This window comes from Aethalodelphis obliquidens, unplaced genomic scaffold (genome assembly GCF_003676395.1).
Source record: "Aethalodelphis obliquidens isolate GAN/ISIS:26980383/991018 unplaced genomic scaffold, ASM367639v1 scaffold4, whole genome shotgun sequence".
NCBI lineage: Eukaryota > Metazoa > Chordata > Mammalia > Artiodactyla > Delphinidae > Aethalodelphis > Aethalodelphis obliquidens.
In genome coordinates, this window is record NW_020837948.1 from 79,626,630 (window position 1) to 79,648,668 (window position 22,039).

General features: G+C 35.4%; 1 protein-coding gene across 1 annotated transcript in view; it reads left to right on the plus strand.

Moving 5' to 3' along the window:
- Nucleotides 1-22,039, plus strand: part of HCN1 (hyperpolarization activated cyclic nucleotide gated potassium channel 1) — a 368,665-nt gene that overhangs the window by 50,210 nt on the left and 296,416 nt on the right. The gene's annotated exons all lie outside the window — the stretch shown is intronic.

Below are 22,039 nucleotides of genomic sequence, written 5' to 3' on the forward strand. Positions count from 1 at the left end.
ATGAGCAACTGTGCTACGTATAATGAGTTTTATGAAATTCAAAAAGAAAAATTTAATTTTTTTTTTTTGGTATGTAAGTGGAATATTTGTATCCTCAAAAGATATGGTCGAATACTGGATTTGAGTGAAGTGAAAAAATTAGTGATTGTAAAACGTTTGTCTTATGCCAATTCAGTCTTTTTTTTAAATGTCTTTATTGGAGTATAATTGCTTTACAATGGTGTGTTAGTTTCTGCTTTATAACAAAGTGGATCAGCTATACATATACATATATCCCCATATCTCTTCCCTCTTGCATCTCCCTCCCACCCTCCCTATCCCACCCCTCTAGGTGGTCACAAAGCACAGAGCTGATCTCCCTGTGCTATGCAGCTGCTTCCCACTAGCTATCTATTTTACGTTTGGTAGTGTATATATGTCCATGCCACTCTCTCTCTTCATCCCAGCTTACCCTTCCCCCTCCCCGTGTCCTCAAGTCCATTCTCTACATCTGCGCCTGCGCCTTTATTCCTGTCCTGCCCCTAGGTTCATCAGAACCATTTTTTTTTTCTTTTAGATTCCATAGTAGTTTTTTTTTTTTTAAAGCAAATCTACTTTAATCAACAAATTTTTATCTTAACCAGTGCAGCCCCTCTTCCACCATGGGAGATTGTTTTTATTTAATATCTAATATTAGTTTGTTTTATCTAACACATCAAGTATCATCTTTGACAAAGCTGTAGGGTCTGATTGCTAACCTAGTTTGTATCATTAGCTCTGTGAAATAATGTGGAATATGTTTCCTCTAATATTGAAATTTCAGAGAATTTGTGTTTGAAGAAAACAGATTTTTTTTTTTAGTATTTCCAATTTGTATGTGTAAAGACTGATTTTAGTATAATAATTTTGCTCATTCTTATTCTTTGCCTATAATTATTTATTATAGGTTCTCTCTACTAGTTCATTTCATAATACTGAAAAACAGCATACCCCGGAGGGAAATTATTACATAAAAAACACAAATACTACAGTGAACAAATACAGTGAATCTGGCCAATATTTTGCTGAATAGGGCATCTGTTGTTCTTAGGCAATTGGTGGGACCTGAAAGGGCTCAGCCAACTGGAGTTTCCAAAGATCTGCGTTAAATGTACCATCACCAAGCAAAGGAGGTTATGTCCCTAATTTCAGAGTCTGCATATTAACTTTTTATTTTCTTTTCCTTCTAAATGTATCTTTAAAAAAATTAATTATAACTTGAACTTTATTGTCTGCATAAAAATGAGGGTCAAAGAGGCCTCCAGAGTGCCTAAACCTGCACTAACGAAAACCATACATTGGCTAGGAATGAATCGCCACTTTACTAGCTACAGAAATGCTTTGTAGGATGAATTATATTTTGGAATTTAGGTTTAAACAAGTCATAAAATGGAACTTCGGTGAACATTAGCTCTGCTTTCTGTGAGACTGTAACAATGTTTTGTGTGTGCTTGTTGATGACATTTTGGTTCCTAGGATTTCAGGAAATGACATACAATAAGAAGACACTGCATAAGACACTGCTAAAAAGACATAAAAATGGATCATTCTTAAAATATGGATACGGATTATATTTAAAATAAGATGAAGCACATTTGAGAAATTGGATTCATCTTATAATGTGTCTCTATATAGCACATTCCATCTAACATGTAAAAAATGTTTGGTTTTCAAACATTATTATGCTAATGTTAATATCAAAACAAGGTGATAATTGATAAAAATAGCTAATATTTATTGATGGCTTATTATATGTCAAGTAATATGTTTGATTCTTTACATGGATTAGTTCATTGAATCTTCCTAATAACTCTGGTTAACTTTGCCCAGATTCACAGGGTTAGTAATAGGTGGAGCTGGGATTCTGACCTTGGCAACCTGACCTTGACAACCTGACCTGACCTTGGCAAAGCTCTTAACCACATAACCATATAGCTTCTCACCATAACATATATATTCTTTTAATGAGAAATACCTTAATATTACACCATTTTATATATATATAATCAAAAATTGTAGGAAACTTTTCTTAACTGAACTTTGTGGTCCAAGCAACATAAAATCTGAATATTTGCTTCTTAAAACATGGTCACAAAAAATATTGTAACGAGTAGCCTGTGAGAAGAAAAGTCACTGATATAAATACTCAGTCAATTATAAATACAGTGGGCAATGCGACTATTTTCAGTGTCTTGTAGTTTGAACCCAGTTACCCTAGAGAATGGCAGAAGGATGAACAGATGGCATTCTACCAGATAAAATGGCAGGCTGTACAGTCATAGAAGAGCACACTGCTTAATACCATTGTCCTCTAGTTCCTGGCAGCGGTCACAGACACCTAGGTCTGTGTAACTTGATGGTGTTTCAAAGATGCCAGGATATAATTCAGGAGCATCAGCTCACTGCCATCATTACTGTAAAATGCAATTTAATATGCACTTACAGACATTTGGTAACCAAACCCATTCAAGCTAGAGTTGTGAGTTGGCAAGATCTTTCTTATAAATAAATGACCTTGATAATAAATGAATCATAAGCTTACTTCATGAAGAATGTTTTCTTGATTATATGATATCCCCATATAATATCACATATATCATGGATATTTAATGTCTGTTAGTAACACTGCTAAGCAGAGAAAAAATACAGTAGTAATTAACCCAAATTTAATACGGATTCATTATTTCATCACCTACGTGATTGAAACCAAAGTCACAAAGAAACTTGAATGGTTCCAAATTGGTAAAGCTCTACCTGGGTTTTATAAATGCCACCAGGATGTGTTTACAAGTAGAAACACAACAGATAATCAGGTTGCTCTATGAGCATTTAGAATAAGAGTACAGAGGAAGATGTGGGTTCACCCACATGTCTTTGAGTTCTGAGTGTTTTAGTACCAAGCTGGCTAATGCTAAATTCAGCAAATTTGGGGAAGTAATGTGTGAAGTCTGGGAGCTGCCACCGTTTTAAATGAATCATTCCCAAGGAAAGTGGCTGCCTTCTATAGGAAACTGCTTCCATCTTCAATGAGACATTTTTTTTTTCCGATCTGAATTAGTTCAACTGATAAACAACAGGAAGTGCCAAAGCCAGATAAATTAGAGAAATATTGTGAATGAAATACAGAAACTTTAAAATTTAGCCCTTATGTTACTATCCTTGCTAAAGTTGAATATAGTGGTTAATATAGAAGGAAAGAACTGATTTGGCCAACTGATTTATGAAACACATGGTGTTAAGAAGTCAGGGGGAAAGTTGGTTTCATGAGGCAATGATAAGATCAATGGCTTTAGGATGCACAATTAGGGCTCTCTGACACTGTACTGAAACTTTACATGTATGGCCAGGTGAGGTGAAAATCTGTGGCAATTGTTTAGATAAATCAGGTCAAAAAATTCCTTTCCTGTAAACGCCCGAAAACAGAGGTGAATCTCTCCCACTCTTGTAATTTGGCTTAAAAAAATCATTCCCTTAATTCAACGTTGTTGTTATTGTTGTATTTCAAGTGAAGTCAGTGACCTGGGCCAGAGTGCTCTTTTGTAACCTATCACAGAGAACCCGTTCTCTGTGATCCTCCTAAAAGAGACATATGGTGAGGAAATCCTCAGAAATTAAATGGAATATTATTTACAATTTTTGACAGTCACCAGCCACTGAAGCAATAAAGGGTAGATTAAGAGCTTAGTAAATAGGAGATTATTTAAAGGTGAAGAGTTCCAGGAACATTGAATGCTGTAGCTGCTGATCCCTGTCATTTTATCAAAGGCAGATGATCCTTGAAATTATTAGATATTTTGGAAATAGTAATTGAAAAGAGAAATATTCCTCTGTAATGGTTATCTATTTGTAGGATTCAATGTCACAGAAAGTGGAAATTCTTCATGGGCAGTGTTAAAAATGGATGGCAAACACATGAAGCTCCTGTAATAACTATGGCTTTGGAATACATACCTATAATATTTTATTTTTCATTCTATATTTACTATCCCCTCAACTTTCCTTGTATAGATTTTAGCCCTCTCACAAATAACTTGCTTATTTTGAGGCAAGGAAGAGGGCTGTGGTTCTGATCTTCAAATATGTCTATAGCAATTTCAGATGAATAATGTGTCTGGAACGTTGCAATGCCCTTCTAGCAATCAGTATTAGATTTTTATCTTGCCTTAGAGGCAGATTTATGTACAAATTATGTTTAACAACAGAACATTAATAAGGAAATGTATTCTACAGGGAGCTAATACAGACTGCAGTTTCTGTCTTTGGTTAATTTTAGCATTCTAATTGGTTTAGATTAGAAACTAGCTCTTGCTATAAATTGCAATACATATTATAAGTACTTCCATTTTGTAGAAAACACATAGAATTCTAAGACTTGCCATAAGCAAACACCAGTGTTTTCCTAAACCTGCCCTCTGCTAGAACTTAAGGAGGTTCCCTATTGCCTATCACATCAAATCTGTGTTTCTTTGCTGTGCCTTCAAGGCTCTCCAGCAAACCGTTCCCCTGTCTCACCATTGTCACTTCATATTTGCGCCCAACAGCTATTTTCTGTTTGTTTTTTAGTTTTATAATGCTTCTGGCAGAGAATGACTTTTTTTTTTCTGCTTCTGGTAATTTTGCATGTGCCACACCTCAGATTTGGAAAGGCTTTCTTTTTCTATTATTCATTTAAAATTTATGCTCAAACTCATCTCCAGAAAATATTCTGCATTGATGGACTGCATTATAATGGTCAATACTTTTACTTTGAACAATTCTACTGTCTCTGCGTGCATTTGTTCATGCCCATAGCTGGGTTGTGAATACTTACTTATATATGCATTTCCTTTTCTTTTCCTGGGCATAAATGTCTGTAGGGAAGAGTCAGGGTCAACTTTTTGCCCTTGAATATCCTTGTACACTAGTATAGAGTTCTAAACACAATAGGCTATCTGAGTATACCTATCTGCTTACTACATGGCAACGCTCCATGTTCTAAATCCATTAAATAATTGCAAAGGTATATGTATTCTTCACTCCCAAGCATTTACTGAATAATTTCTATATGCAGATGCTAAACATGAGAATACAAAGCATATCTCAGCTTTGCAGGAAAAACAGACATGTGAACAAATAATCACAGATGGTGCGGTAAGTGATGGCATAAAAGAGGGAGTGAAAAACACAGCTTTTTTTGCAGGAGAAGAAAGCCTCAGAGATACTCGGACTGAGTTTTGAAGCTGGAGTCTGGATTACTAAGGTGAATAAAAGGGGGCAGAGGAGTACAGTCAGTAAGACATGAAGCATAAGCAGCCTAGCACAGTTCTGTATCTCTAGAGCCTAGGTTGCAAAGGCAGTGAGTTTGGAGATATAGACAAGAAGTTGTGCTAATGATGGACTCACTCAGTAAGGTGTCATTGAGGCATGTTAGCTGAGGGATTTGCATTTTAGAATACTGCAGAGTTAACAGGATTGGAAACAACTGAGGATGGAACTAATAATATCAGTTAAGAGAGAGATTCATCACACATTTGCATTTTTTATATATAGCTAGTGTCAGGCAGGATACTTTTTAGATATCTAAAGGGAGGTTTATCTTTGCCAAGTATTCTTGCCATTGAAATATTTGTATCAAATAATAAAATATGATAAGGCCTTATATGAAGTATTTTTTGTAATGTTATAAAATTTAAATATTGATTATATTTGATATAATTAATAATCATTAATAGAATAATATATTAATGTGTTAATATAATTATATTATATTATTGATACAATTATATTTGAGTTTTGTATTTCACACCACCAGAAATGTGATGGTGTAAAATGGATCCTGTGCTAGAAATTAGCACTTATGGATGTTTATTCAAATTGTGCCTTTTATTTTCTATTTAATCTAGGGAAAAACGCTTAAAGTGACTTTTTTATGCCTACAACCTTAATAGAACAGTTGTGAAGTTCAAAGCAAATTAGATATATGGAAATTATTTGAAGTATTCAAGTTGATGTATGCCTATAATATTTATACATATGAGTATTCACGATGTCATCTTTCTCAGATTAGCACATTGACTAACAAGAACATTATTATGTGTGTGTGAGTTGCGTAATATTTTTTTCAGGCAAATATTGATTCTGCTAAAGACCACTAGGTGTCCTCTATTGGTTGTATTACTTCAGAGTTCTATATTCTGAAATACCAAAACTGTCTTTTTTGAAATTATTCATTTATACTCTCTTAGAATCACCTAATTGCTTGGCTATCTATGTCTAGATAAAATAGACGACAATGAATATTCATATATGTAAAGATTATTTCTCTTTATCTATACTTTCTCCTCAGGTTAAAGAAAGAGTTTGTTAAGTTCATTCTCTAAAAAATCATTTTTATTCCAAGAGAATTGTTTTCAGTATTATACTGTGTGTTTTTTTAAGATGGTATTTTTTTTTGCGGGCCTCTGACTGTTGTGGCCTCTCCCATTGCGGAGCACAGGCTCAGCAGCCATGACTCACGGGCCTAGCCGTTCTGCGGCATGTGGGATCTTCCCGGACGGGGGCACGAACCCGTGACCCCTGCCTCGGCAGACGGACACTCAACCACTGCGCCACCAGGGAAGCCCTTAAGATGGTATTTTAACAGACACCCTGAAGTTCTAACGTACGGTGTAATGAGTTCTATTTGGATAGGCAGTATTATTAAGTCAAGACAGTTAAAAAGAGATTGACAAAGTATGTGTGGGTATATGTGTGTGCGCGTGTGTGTTAGGGGTAAGATATATAATTTTATGAATGCTTTTTGGTTAGTACCTTGCAGCAGATCTATATAATCCTGATGCTTTTGACATGGAGATGTCAGTTTAACGCTAAAATATAAGATCAAATTTGAAATGTCCAGGACTCTATTTTAATATTAAAACATTAGAATTTCTTAATGCCCCATCATTGCCCAATCTATGTTCCTGTTTTGCATGTGTTTATATGCCTCCTTGGCTATATGTTGATAACTAGACTCATATCCCAAATTTCCAAACTATGTACCCTTATGCCTCAAAATCTACATGACATCTCTATAGAGATATCTTGTGAGTTCCTCAAGCTCAGTATGTTCATTTCCCCTTCAAGTCTCCTTCTCTCTTGTTTCCTGTTGCTCAATTCAGAAATCCAAGAGGTATCCTTGACTTCTCCACTTTCATTCTCCATAGCTAACAGTAACCAAGTTCTACTCGTTCTACTTCTTGGAATGTGATTTGAATTCTAATATTCCTTCACTCAGTCCTCTCTATCACCATCCTAGTCCAAGCCAACATCAGTCATTTCTCATTTGCATTATTATAGTAGAGTCATTACTAGGTTTAAAAATTCTCCCTTGCTTATCTTCCTAGGGCCTCAAAAGTGACATTTTTGAAGAGCAAATATTACCATATCATTTACCTGCTGAAAATATTTCTATGGTGTTTCAGTATCATAAGGACAAATTCCAAAATTCAAGGTCCTTTGAAATCTGATTCTTTTACCATGTCAGCCTGGAAAACTGCTTGCTCATTATTATTATTATTTTAATAAATTTATTTATTTTGGTTGCGTTGGGTCTTTGTTGCTGCACGCGGGCTTTCTCTAGTTGTGGTGAGCGGGGGCTACTCCTCGTTGTGGTGCGTGGGCTTCTCTTGCGGTGGCTTCTCTTGTTGCAGAGCACGGGCTCTAGGCACACGGGCTTCATTAGTTGTGGTACGGAGGCTCAGTATTTGTGGCTCAGGGGCTCTAGAGCGCAGGCTCAGTAGTTGTGGCACACGGGCTTAGTTGCTTCTCGGCATGTGGGACCTTCCCGGACCAGGGATCGAACCCGCGTCCCCTGCATTGGCGGGTGGATTCTTAACCATCACGCCACCAGGGAAGTCCCTTGCTCATTAATTTTTAACTAGTCTGAACCTCTTTATGTTTGTCACATATACTGTTTTAAGGCCTTTACAAGTGTTGTTCACTTTTCCTAGAACTCTGTTCCTTTGGCCAACCCCAATTCATCCATCACATTTTGTTGCTATGACTTCTTTGACTTTAACTTAAGATACCCTGGGGTGGAATTAACGAATCTTTCAGGTAATGTTAGTTCCAACTGTAATATGCTGAAATAGCCTCACATGCTTTTGCTTTGTAACATTCATCACTTTTGTAATTTTCTTAAACTCTGCCTTCCCAACTATATATTAAGCTCCAGAAGGGCAGAAACCATAGATTTCCTGTATCTTCAGCTGCTAGCATAGTATCTGGAAAATATGGGCACAAGAATACTTGCTAAATGAGTTAAATTATGCCCTGAAGGGAATTTCAATTCAGCAGATATGTAAACATTCAAACATGTAAGAAAAACAGTAGAATGTCTTAAATCCAATATTAGAAGCATTTATAGTATAGAAAAAAACAAAAGAGAGAAATGTACTATGAGAGTGTGGTAGAGGGTAGAGGAGGGGCTCTAAATAAGGCATCCTAATAAATGTGGCCACTTTGAAAACCAAGCTTGAAAGTATATATCCTTCCAAGTGGGTAAGCCTGGGAAATATTCTAAGAGAACTGAGAAATCATGGATGAATTCAATCTAGCTCATCATTTATAGATGGGGATGATAGTGATTTTCTGCCCAATCTCATAGAATGGCTTTGAGGCTCAAATGAGATGTAATTGTTGAACATACTTAGAAACTATAAAGTTTACAGAAATGAACATTACTGTTATCATAAAAGTCTCCACTAGTTTAAAATATGTAAAATCTCAACAGACAGTTCAACTCTTGGCCCTTTAGTGTGCTTACTGCCTTTCTAAATATTGGAAGCATTACAAATACTATTATGCATTATTTCTGTCCAAAATATACCCAGTAAAGATTTGAAGCACTAAATGAGTCAGGCTAATTTAGGACAAAGTGCATTCAGTCTTTCATTTCTCCAGAATTTCTGGAGAAATGTATCAGTTTTTCATTTCATTGTGCACACAGACATAACATGTATTATGCGTGCTGTTATTTTAGACTCATCTGTGTGCTATTAGAGTGCAAACTGGGAATGCCATTGGTTCCTGAGTACTGGACCCAAAATTTGTGATGTGATTCTGTTTTAAACTTGAATTCTAGTTCAACTGCCAGAGTGTTTCATAAAAACACTTTATACTGTGTTACTTTAATTATCTGGTTAATTATCTCAACTGAAAAGGTCACTGTTTTTAGTCTTGTATACATACTGTGATGCACCTGTCTACAAAAAGGAGGTGTGAAGAGACATGACTTAACTTGGAAAATGATACAGTGGCACCCAAGAATATTTTGTTGTTACAAACAATGAGGTGAAATTTAGCTCATCTCTGAAGGAAATGTTGAATATGTAATCACAGAGGGAAAATATGTGCTTTTTTATTGTCAGTTTCTAACAAGTCAGTCTTTCACTTTAGTCAGATACAATGTCAGAAGTGTTTTTATTAATTTGAAATATTTTGGAAAACAAAATTTTGCTTGCATTATGTCAAAAGTAGTAGTTAATTCAAATTTCATTGAGCAAAGCACAGTCATTGAAATATATGAGAATTTGTCACAGAAAGTCAGTTTTATAAGACATTATTAACTGTGTTATGAAAGCTCAAGAATAAATAAAATTAGAACCCTTGAATTGCACTGAGTAATAGATGAGAGAGACCTACTTTGATTTCTCTTTCTGTCTTGCTGATGTATACACTTTAGATTTTGTATTAGAGAAGTCGTGTTCTAGTGTGAAAGGGAAATACATTTGGTTGGTTATATAATTCTGGTGGTTATTTTGAGTTACGTCTACCATTTAGGCCATTTTTTTAAAAAGAGAGGCAAAATCTTTTTCTTATTACGTCTTAAAGTGAAAGTAGACATTGAGCAAGGCTTCTGGAAACTAGTCCCACAGTTTCATATAATTTAAAGCAGTTGTGAAGGAAGAGAATAGTAGCTATTTTGAGATAATCTTATTTGTCAGGAGTGGTGGAATCAAAATGGTTTTCCGTTAAGGTTGGTCATCAGTGGGAATATTTGCAATAATATGCTGATTATTTCAATGTGCTGCTTTTTTCACGGTTACTGATGTGGAGATAGGAGCTGGGTGAACATATGAAATAAAGGAAATTCAGCTGAATTGAAATGAAAGTCAGGAGTACCTTGCACAAGTCATTTCTAGACACTTTTCTCTCATTTAAAAAATGTGGATGATAGCTTCTACTTGGCTCATATGGTTGTTTTAATAATAAAAAAGAAAATTCATATGAAAGTGCTTTGTAGACTTTAAATTGAAAGTCTAAAGAACATAGTAATGTGAGATATAATTAGCCAGTCAAATTATTTTGCTATCTTTTTCACAGAATCCCTGAAAAAAATGAAATTCCTGTCTTCTTCAATATTTGGCATCCTACCAGAGTGTAAAGGTAGCTTTCGGATTGTGATAGTGTGTAGCGTCCAAGAGCTTAACTCCCTAATAGTATCTAACAGAAATGTTTGGGGAATCAACTAATTTTGTGGAGGCTACACTGTTTTAGTATGGGAAGCAGTTCTCCACTGTGTGAAAATATTAGTCTCTGTGATACTGAGGAGAAGGATAAACATTCAGAAGAACTTCTTCCAACTGACTGACATTGAATCACAAGCATTCAAATTCACAGGTTTTAATAATACTGTACAGTTGGACTTCCTGGTGGTGCAGAGGTTAAGAATCCTCCTGCCAATGCAGGGGACACGGGTTCGATCCCTGGTCCAGGAAGATCCCACATACCACAGAGCAGCTAAGCCCGTGCGCTGCAACTACGGAGCCTGCACTCTAGAGCCTGTGAGCCACAACTATTGAGCCTGTGTGCCACAACTACTGAGCCCACATGCTGCAACTACTGAAGCCCACATACTCTAGGGCCTGTATGCTGCAACTACTGAAGCCCGTGCACCTAGAAGCCCGTGCTCTGCAGCAAGAGAAGCCACCACAATGAGAAGCCCACACACTACGACGAAGAGTAGCCCCCACTCGCTGCAAGTAGAGGAAGGCTACGCGCAGCAATGAAGACCCAACGCAGCCAAAAAAAAAAAAACCCCAAAAAACTGTACAATTAAGAATGCTTCTCCATTTTTATTCAATCTGAAATTCAGAGAAATGCAAACTTAGATAGTCCTTAACCTGGCGTAGGTTTACCTCCCCTTTTCCCCCTGCATATGGTTGTTGTAGAAGCAGAATAATTTTGTAATGACAATAATTAGTAAAAAATGCTAATAAAATTTGTTAGGAAAGAGTTATTGATAGATTTATGATATCTTAGGTGCACATATATTAATCATTTTAGAAAAATATTAGAACATGAATGGATTCAAAAAGTTGTATACGTATTTACTACCCTGACACACACAAAGCCAAGTTATTAGTAGTGGACTCTAGAAGTTCTAAGTGACTAGTTTTCTGTTTTCAGACATATCTTGAGACTTGTGACATTCATGACTAAAATTTCACCATTGGGGAATGATTCATTTCTGTTTCTTCAAGAAACAAAAGTTCTTATAGAACTTCAGATATAGTTTAAGCCATTACTAGGTAACATTTTAGCAGGCAATTTGTTGGCAGGTAGTGAGAGTAATTTGCAAGTAGTTGAGAGTAATTCTTACACAAAAAAATATAGGTATATGAATATGGGTTTCACAACTTGAGTGAGAGGTGCATGGGTTTGAGAGAGGGGTTCTACCACATTTGAGAAGTTCAGTTGGGCTGCAGAGGAGACAGAAAGACACCAGCAAGTGATAAAAAAAAAAAAAATTCACAGTTTTGCTGAAGTCTTTCCCTGTTGCCGTATTACCAGTATTTGCCTAATGTCAAGGACAAATGTTTTAATGTTTCTAACTGTTATTTCTGGGAGTTTTACCAGCTGAATCATCCATCCCCTTTTCCATTTAGTTGAATTGTTATTTCAGATGTTCCAAAAATCTCCTGTGTCTTCAAATTAGAAGCTGACTCTGTGGTTACAGATGAAAAAATTTCTAGTTAGCACATGTCCTAGAAAAATGCTGCTGTTTTTGAAAGAATTCTGTTTAGTAGCACATTTCTTAAATGTATGATTCTGTACGTCCAATTAAACATTGTATGTATAATCACATACTAACCATTCTAACGAAAAATAAGAGACTAGGTAATTCCTTATTCCTCATTTGTGAACTTCATATCTTTATATTCTTATCAGATATAGTATTTAATATATATTAATTGCTGAGCAATTAATTTGCTGAGCACTGTACTACATATAGGGATACAAAGATGAATAATCAAGACTACTGCTAAAAGGGATTTTGTAGTCTAGTGAGGAATTAGAAAAGGAAATCAACAATCATGACAGATATCTATTAGAAATTTTTGAATGGAAGATTTTGAGAATGATTATAAGACTGTATCTCAGCTAAGGCAGAAAGGCCTCCCCAATCAATTCACTAAGTCTGCTAAAGGAGCAGGAGTGGGGAGTGGTGGTGTCTGGGTCAGATATTTAACCTCCTTTGATTAATGAGTTGAAATAGAATGAGCTGTAAAATACCATGCTTCACTAAAATGTAAAATTTGTTGAGTTTTACAAACAGTAGAAACAATTTTATTTAAAGTAATATCAATACTGTGTTGAGATTGCAAAATGAGTCCCCATTACTGGACTATGAAACATTTTCATTTCATTAAAATCATACAAATTTATGAAAGATTTCTAAATGTAGAACGTTTTTTAGGAAGCAGAAAGGACATTATATTTAAACTTCATACATAATATTATAAACCCTGTAATTAGTGAGAGAATTGAACAAAAAGGAACATAGTTTCTCACTTGCTCACTCTCTTGTCCTCTTTTCTGTAGTACGGATGCTTTTGCGCAAGACTCCTAACCAGAAAATGTGTCTTCACGATTACTAAATGAACAATCCCTATCAGATATCAAGAGACTGAAGGGCATTCAGGGATCTGGGTGCCCAAGAGCAAGTCAGTTATTCTGTAGTTATGGAAACAGCAGCTCCATTCAAAATGCTTGAGTTTTCTCCACATTTCGCACATACGTATATTTTTGTTTGCCTTGTGGCCTCCCAGCTTCTTCCTGCATTGAGTCGCCTGTAACATGGGTGACTGGTACAGGTACTGCTGTGGCTTTTTTTCCCTCATGAATCGGTCTGTTGATAGATTCCACCTGCAAAGGGAATGAATTCTTTCCATCCAAAAGTATTCTCAAGAACAACTGTTTATTAATATTGTTTTTATTGTTGTTGTTACTCTTGTTGTTGAGAGATGAAGTAGGCAGTGAAATTACCCTATATCTCTGGTTAGATACCTGTTCTTTGAAGAAGTGAGAGGTCAGATGTCCCTAGCTCTATCTGTAGCCCTCAGGAAATCAACTCATTTCCCTGCCTACTGAGAAAGAAAGGTCCTGTCAATACTATGAGTTTCTTTTATCATCTTTACGGAAGCAGAAATTTTTCCCTGCCCTCTTCTGTCACATTTCCCATTAGAAGATTTGCTAACAGAGTGTAAGGAAAATATCTATTAGTCATTTTATTACAGCTGGGAAAAAAGAAATATAATTCTTGTGTCAGGAGAGACACAGACACTGTGGAGCCTTCACATAAGGCCAATACATCCTATTTCAGGACTTAAGGTACTATATGTCCCATTATTTCTTCATCTGAGGGATGGAGTATTGGGGGTGAAAAAATCAGTGTGATCCACCCCTTGGTTGGAGAACCATTTATTTTATCTATTCATTAACTGGTATATCATTTTATTTCTGCCTTCCAAAACAGAGAAAAAATAAATACTTGCATGAAAAAAATAAAAGCAATTAAAGAGATGACTAAATTCAAAATAGAACACTTCCAAATTGGCAAAATAACTTACTCAATTTGCAAGACCAAACATAACAGATTATCTTCTGTTTCACTTGATACAGATCTTCAGATGATAATTTATTTTATTCAGTTATTTTATTTGATGTGGAAAGAAAATGCTTCAGCTTAAAAATATAATTTAAATGTGATAAAATTTCACAATTATTCTATAAACATTTTCTCCCAAATTATGCTACTAAAATTTTCTTAAAGGAAAATAGCTCAATGTTTTTTCCAAAGAAAAAAATCAAAATAATTTTCTCACAGTTCAGTCATGTAAGCGTGTTGTCATTACAAACTTGTGGCTGCAAAACAAAATCAAGATGTCATCAAATTTGGGAGAGGGTTTCCTTAGAAGTGTTTCCCTCATGCTCTGAGCTTTTAGAAATCTTATTCAATATTCCCCAGTGTGTGGTCTGTGAGTTATTACTGGCTTCATGAAGACAAAATTTTCTTTTTGTTTTTTAGTGTTGAGAGTGTTATCACTTGGCCCAAGATATCTTAGTAGCTTCTCGTAGGGTCTTGGTGGGCAATTAAATGATCTGACTCAAAGTGATATATATTACTTTCTATAATTATTTGTCCCAGACTTGTCACATGACCTCACCTACCCACAAGAAGTCAAGAAGAGCAATCCCACTGTGTACCTGGGAGGCAAAGAGCTGGAGGTCTCTGCTTGACAGCATTACTTCAGTACTTGGAATAGCCGAGAGATGGAGACAGGGTGTGTCTGGAATGGATCACTAAGTTGGCCTGTGACTAACTTGCATATAAACTTGGGTCTATTCAAAATAAAATCAGGGGTCTGCTTGATAATCCCATTGTTTTTCTCTCATGAATATTTCTGGTCTTAGATAAACAACCTTCTAGCTAGTGAATGATGTCATGATGGAGAAAACATGTACTTTTCTATAAACTAGTGATTATATCAGTTATTTATTAAATTATTAATCCTTTTTTTTATTGAATAAATATATCATGGACTCAAACTATATGCTATGCATATAGATTATAACAGTACACAAAAAATAGTTTTTACTCTTAAATAGTAGCTTACAGTCTACTACACGATCCAAAATAAATTTTAACGAATAGGTCTTGCTCCTTCTCTGCTGTCCTGTGTTAGGTGTAAATATGACCAAAAACAGCATACAAGTGGTCTGGAAATGAGACAGATAAGATTTGAGGTAGGGTCTCCAATGAGTGGCATGTGCTGTAATTTAGACAAGAGATGAGGTATTGGGGTGCCAATAGTAGTACTACCTCATGACATTTCCTAAACTCACAGAGTGCTTAGGAAACTGATGGACATTTCTTTAGGCATCAAAGGGAACTGACACTTACCCTGGGTGACTCCCTCAGAGATGCCTCTTGGATATATCAATTATAAGGCAATCCTTATTTTACTTAGTTTTGTAAGTGAACTCAACCTTAACAGGAATTTAAATCACTCTATTAGTGGAAGTACTGATTTCCAAGCTTTAAAACATCAGATTTAGTGTGAGTTTAGTCATTTATTAAATATGGATGAATATTTGCATAATTCAGTCTCTTACCCATGCTAAAAAGAATTACAATGCTTAAATTTTAGACCTTTGCCCAATCGAATATAGAACAATAAGTGTTACGAATATGTGATAGTATCAGAATAATTATTTTACAAAGAAAATTTATTATACTGGAAATCTTGAGAACTCTTGAAATGCAAGCATTAAACAACCAAATCTTACGTGTGGCTCATAATATATCTATTTTCCTTAGAATATATTACTTTTGTTTGGACTTCATTTTTAAAATAATTCAGACTTGAAAAGTACTTAAAAATCAAATATAATATTGGACTCTGTAGATATTACCACTAAATATTATCATATCTTTAATAATTTTTGAATTCTATATCTTGTTCCAATTTATCGAGACTTGTTTTATGGCCCAGAATAGGTCTATTTGAGTGAATGTTCTATATGTGCTGAAAAAAATGTGTCTCCTGCTGTTATTGGTTGGAATGTTCTACAGTTATCAATTAGGGCAATTAATTCTGTTATTCAAATTGTTTATATTCTTACTGATTTTATGACTGCTTGTTCTGGCAATTCTTGAGAGAGGGATTTTAAAATATGCAACTATAATTTTGGACTTATCCATTCCTCCTTTCAGTTCTAACAGTTTTTACTACATGTACTTTGAAGCTGTCCTATTAGATTCATACATAGTTAGGATTGTTATGTCCTCTTGATGAATTACTCTCTTTAGCATCATAAAATGACGTTTTTATCTCTGATATATACTTCGATATTAATAAAGCCACTCCATCTTTATATAATTAGTATTTGTATGGTATATATTTTTCCGTGTTTTATTTTCAGTCTGTTTTTATTTTAAAGTGAGTCTTTTGTATACAGCTTTTGAATTTTCCTTTTGTTTTTTTAATCACATCTGATAATCTCTACCATTTAATTTAAACCATTTACATATAATGTAAATTCTTTAATTGAATTTAAATCTGCCATCTTGGTATTTGTTTTCTCTTTATCCCATATGTATTTTGTTATTTTTTCCCAATTTTCTCCCTATTTTTATATTAATTTAGTATTTTTTATGACTCTATTTGATCTCCACTATTGAACTATACCTCAGTTTTTTTCCAATGCTTGCTCTAAGTTTTACAACATGCATCTTTAGCTTATCACAGTCTACATTCAAATAATATTATACCATTTTACATATAGTATAAGAAATTTAAAATAGTATATTTCTGTTGTTCCCTTGCTGGCCTTTGTGGTGTTGTTATCATATAATTTACCTCTATGTTTGTTATAAATGCCACAATATATTGTAATTATTTTTGCTCCAAACAGATATTTGTCTTTTAAAGTATTTTTAAAAGTGAGTTTAAATATGCCCTTTGTGCTTTCTGTTGCCATTGCATTGTATAGATCCAAATTCCCATCTGGTATCATTTTCCTTCTCTCTGCAGAACTTCCTTAAACATTTCTTGTAGTGCTAGTCTACTATTAATGAATTCTCTTAGCTTTTGTATGCCTGACAGTCACTATTTGTTTTGATTTTTGAAAAGTATTTTTGCTGCATAAAGGAGTCCAGGGAGATTTTTTTTTTCTTTTAGTACTATAAAGATACCAGTCGATTTTTTTTTTTTTTCCTGCATACACTGTTTCTGATGAGAAGTCTGATGTCATTCTTTTCTTTGTTCTACTGTATGTAATATGACTTTTTTCTCTGGCTGCTTTTAAGATTATCTCTTTAACATTACTTTTCAACAATTTGATTTTTAAGTGCTTTAGTATGGTTTTCTTCATTTTTCTTCTGCTTGGTATTTGTTGAGTGCTTTTGATCTTTGGGTTTATAGTTTTCATCAAATTTGTAAAAAATGCTGGCCATTATTTCTTCATGTATTTTCTGTTTCATCTACCCTTTTTTGATAATTCTTTCCTTGGCCTTCGTAGTGACTTCACATGCATGTGCTGTGCTCAAAGACTCCTTGCAGGGTTCCCTCTGCTGATCTTGGTGCTCTCGCTCTGTGCAGCTTCCTCAGCTCTGGTATTTTGACCCACAAGTTCCAGCCACCATGGCCTTCCTATCTCTACACTTTGTCTCTCAACTCTACAAGACCACTTAGCTCTATTTGGGTTTCTTTTCTCTGCACTGTCCCCTGGAAACTCACTCTAGGCAAGGAGCTGGTGCAGGGCTAGGGATCACCTTATTTGCTTCCCTTCCTCCAGGAATTATTCTTTTGCATTGCCTGTGATTCGATATCTGAAAACCATTGTTTCCCACAGTTTGTCAGGTTTTCCAGTTGGTTAAAGCAGGAAGGGAAACCTGGTCCCTGTTATTCCATTATGGTCAGAAGCAGGATGATATGCCTTGTTTCAAAATTTTAAATATCCTATTTCTTTCTTTTTTTTTTTTTTTTGTGGTACACGGGCCTCTCACTGGTGTGGCCTCTCCTGCAGGCTCCGGACACGCAGGCTTAGCGGCCATGGCCCACTGGCCCAGCCGCTCCGCGGCATGTGGGAATCTTCCCGGATCAGGGCATGAACCTGTGTCCCCTGCGTCGGCAGGCAGACTCTTAACCACTGCGCCACCAGGGAAGCCCTAAATATCCTATTTCATAGAGAGATTTTTGATTTGACAGATGGGTATGATATAATTTGAAACAATAAGGTCATCATAGTTTTTGCAATTTATATGGTATAATAACAAAACTAATTTTATGTTATGGATGCAACAAAATTGTGATATATGGCATAATTTTCTTTATGTAGTTATCTCTATATAGAAGGTTCAGACAAACAGAATAAATGTATGCATCATAGAAAGCTTTGTTATGGAAAAAGTAAAGGCCATTAAATTGACCTTGCATGCTTAATATCATGCTTAACTAGCCATGATTAGGCGTAAATTAACAACTGTGGTTTGTTAGGTCCTGGCTTCTACAACTGGGATACCCAGTGCTTTGGGTTAGCTTTTCCCAGTTAGTTCGCTCAATGTGGGCAATTTATATGCCAGATGTAAGGTATGCTCCTTTTGTGGACAAAGGATTCAAAAAATAATTATTGGCTACAATACAAAGTAACACCTGGGTTCAATTCGTCATTTTGGACACTCTGGAAAAGGCACATGAAAAGTCAAAACTATTTCTCCCAAGAATATAAAACATTGAAGTAGCCTAGGGCTTTTCTTAATAATTCAAATATCAGATAATTTTATTATGATAGAATAACTGCATTTTATTTACCTCTCACTTGGCACTTTTAGAGGGAGCTAATGAGGTAGTGTGACAGTCCTGGCTAAATTTTTTTTTCATTCCTTTTTAACTGATACTTTTTTTTTTTTTTTTTTTTTTGCGGTACGCGGGCCTCTCACTGCTGTGGCCTCCTCCGTTGCGGAGCGCAGGCTCCGGACGCGCAGGCTCAGCGGCCATGGCTCACGGGCCCAGCCGCTCCGCGGCATGTAGGATCCTCCCGGACCGGGGCACGAACCCGTGTCCCCTGCATCGGCAGGCGGACTCTCAACCACTGTGCCACCAGGGAAGCCCTTAACTGATACTTTTAAAACAAAATTTTTTACTTTGTTTTTATTTCTGCGACCAATAACCATTTTCAAAACAGACATGGTTCTAGCCAATTCTCAACCTTATTCTCCTGATACTCAGGGGAAGTGGTTCTAATCTCAATTAAATGGATCTGCCAATACAACAGTACTTTAGGATAAAATGTATTCAGTGAGGATAGTGAGTATATTTTACGTTTATATAGTAAACAAAAGGAATTATAATCAAGAATATGTTTTTATGGATCTAGGTGAAAATGTACATACAGATTTTGTGCCCCTTTGTAGAAAAACAAATGATGAACCCCTCTGAAGAATTAAAGAATATGAGGCTTCATCCCTGCAGTTACAGTGGATTTATCCATTAACAATTGGCTTGGTTACTTTCTTCTAGAATAGCAGGTCTTTTTAGGCATTGAACTTTTCCCAACAAAGTATTATGAGAATTTTCAAATGTACAAATTTTGGTAGAATTTCACAGGGAATACTTACATATATTCACTACCTCGATTTTTTAATTCACATCTTAGTACATTTTCTGTACCACATATTTATTCTTCAGTTCACATACCAATTTTTTTTCTTTGATGCATTTCAAAGGAAGCTGCAGACTACAGTCTTTCACAGTCTGCTTCCTCCAAATATATCAGCATGCATCAGATGCTCCATTTTTAACCTCTCAATTTTGCACATGTATTATGACATATAAAATGCTTTCTCTGATATAATATAGTTTTATAGCATAACAAAAATAAAAATAATCAGGTAATATAAGCATTAAATAACCTTGAAACATTGAAAAAACATATTTCAGTAACTGGTTCCATCATGATTATGTTTATCCAGCAAATATCCTTTTAATGCCTCTAGTTTCTTTAACCTTTAGTCGTTTTTATGATCAAATTAGTAAGACTGTACTTAGACTGGAAAATATTCTTAATGTCCTTCTTTTGGTCTTGGTTACTTCACCTCTGTGAAGAAGAGGTTGAATTGGGTGATCTTGAATAGGTTTTTCAGGCCTGGAACTCTCTGATTCTCATACTTCTCCCAACTCATCAGATGCACCCTGCCGTGATTTGTGAAAGCAAATATTTTGGAGATTCTTCAAACTACTGTTCTTTATGTCTGTGTGCAAAATGTATTTAGTTGGGGGAATTCTTGTATTCTTGTTACACTATAAATGTAAAAGGCCATGAGGAACAGTTGACAAAAACTCTTGCTTCCTCAGGTCAGTGAAAATAATCACCATGGCTGCTCCTGGCCCACAGAGGAGCCTTTGTAATGATGGCTCAGTTAAAGTGAATCATCAAGAGGATGAGAGAGAACTTTAAGCATCCTTTTCACGTGAGGCAAACTGATCATATGCAATCATATCCCAATTATTCTGGGAAAGAAATGACACATGTAACTTAGTAAGAGACGACATTCCTGCTATTCAGATATGAAGGCTTCTAGTGACTTGAAATGATAAATGGCTGATTTTGCAGGTTCTGCGTTTCAATGTCAGTTACCAAAAAGAAACCTGTCATCTAGAGAGGAAGAACAAGATGAAATCAGAATTACTAGAATTACAGAATTGTATTCCATCCTGCCTGAAGGCACAGTCATCTTATTCAGCATCAGTTCTTAAGCATTTGACTTTGAGAAATCTATTTGAAATAGAAGAGTAGGCAAATGGATAGACCCTGTTTGTCATATATATGCACATAACGTATATATACATGGCATATGGCATATATATAAGCATATATTTATATATAATTTACATAGTAATGTCTTTTCTGTGAGGTTGTTTTAGCTTTCTTTTCTAAATTGCATCTTGTAACTCCTCTAAGTCCTCTGATTAAAGCCTTCCAATGACTTAAAATAAAGTTTGAATATGCCTTACCATGACCACCAAGACCTTGAATGATCTGACTCCTGCCTATCTCTCCAAAATCAGCTTATATCACTCTCTCCTTTGCAGAACATTCACTGGCTTCATTAGACTTCTTCTTGAAGCTGGATCCTTCATTAGGAATTTTTGCATTGGTTGTATTCTCTGCCTCCCCAAACTGAGCTCAAATGTTATCTTTTCAGAGCCATATTTCTGGACACGTTTAGCTCAAGTTGTTATTCCTCTATATTCACCTTCACATTATGTGGGTCTTTGCTTCTTGGCACTTAGAATGGTTTTGTTTATGTGTTTCCTGATTTGTTGCTCTGTGTGTCTCCACTAGGATGTTAGTTGGCTGAGAGTATAAACTTCAGTTTTCTCTGTTAGTGTTAAATTCCCAGTGCTTCAGTAGTACCTGGCACACAGTGAACACAGTAGTGATTGTTGAAGGATGTTTCCTGAGAGCAGTCACCGCTGACTGTGGTACCGCAGTGATTTCCACATCAATATTCAAAACTGATGGTCTAGATAGTTATGTAATTATTTTCAACAAAGAAGCATTATTAGATGTTTATTTGCAATTGACACAAATAGTTTTTCGTCATTATCATAAACTTGGTAAGTGACAACAGTGTGGTGTAGTTGAGGTACACGACTGTATTGAAATTTTGTTTCTGCTTCTTATGAGATCCGTAACCTTGTTAAGTCTCCATGTCCCAATCTATATAGCAGGAATAATAGATAACTCATGAGAGGGTTGTAAATATTGAATCTAGTGTGTCTGTAAAGAGCCCAGGACAGAGCCTGAACACAGTGCCTGCCACATAGAAGGAATTTTATGAATCATTAACATAAAACTTTTATCTGTATCATTCCAAATTTTCTTCTTTCTGCTGTAAATATGCCTTCTATGTAAATAAAACCAGAGAGATTCTAATACTAATGAATCAAAAGAGTGGCTTAATAATGCATTGAAGTATTTAATTATCCTGTTCTGGTCTTTGTAATTAAGTAATACATTTCACAAAGTACCCTGAGGTCAAGATTTAGCTCAATACAATCCTGCATCTCAATTTTTTTTGCATTGTATTGATATATTTTATAAATATATTATTGATATATGTTTTTGCATACCCTTCTAGCCTTCTGAAAATCTGTAGTTTTGGCTTCTTTTTTTCCTTCCTAGCTGAAAGCGTTTTACAGTTTTTTAT